Raw genomic sequence first — 733 nt, forward strand, 5'->3', positions numbered from 1 at the left:
TTCTTGGAGTTGAACTCCAAGTTATAACGTGTTTTGGGCGTTCAACTCCGGATCATGACGTGTTTCTGGCGTTTAACTCTAGACAGCAGCATGTACTTGGCGTTCAACGCCAATTTACGTCATCAATTTCCGAATAAAGTATGGACTATTATATATTGATGGAAATCTCTGGATGTCTACTTTCCAACGCCGTTGAAAACGCGCCATTTGGAGTTCTGTAGCTCCAGAAAATTTATTTCGAGTGCAGGGAGGTCAGATTCCAACAGCATCAGCAGTCCTTTGTCAGCCTCCTATTAGAGTTTTGCTCAAGTCCCTCAATCTCAGCCAGAAATTACCTGAAATCACAGAAAAACATACAAACTCATAGTAAAGTCCAGAAATATAATTTTTGCCTAAAAACTAATGAAAACATCCCTAAAAGTAGCTTGAACTTACTAAAAACTACCTAAAAACAATGCCAAAAAGCTTATAAATTATCCGCTCATCACAACACCAAACTTAAATTGTTGCTTGTCCCCAAGCAACTGAAAATCAAATAGGATAAAAAGAAGAGAATATACTATAAATTCCAAAATATCAATGAATATTAATTATAATTAGATGAGCGGGACTTGTAGCTTTTTGCTTCTGAACAGTTTTGGCATCTCACTTTTTCCTTTGAAATTCAGAATGATTGGCTTCTCTAGGAACTTAGAATTTCGGATGGTGTTATTGATTCTCCTAGTTAAGTATA

Source organism: Arachis duranensis, chromosome 9, assembly GCF_000817695.3.
Source record: "Arachis duranensis cultivar V14167 chromosome 9, aradu.V14167.gnm2.J7QH, whole genome shotgun sequence".
NCBI lineage: Eukaryota > Viridiplantae > Streptophyta > Magnoliopsida > Fabales > Fabaceae > Arachis > Arachis duranensis.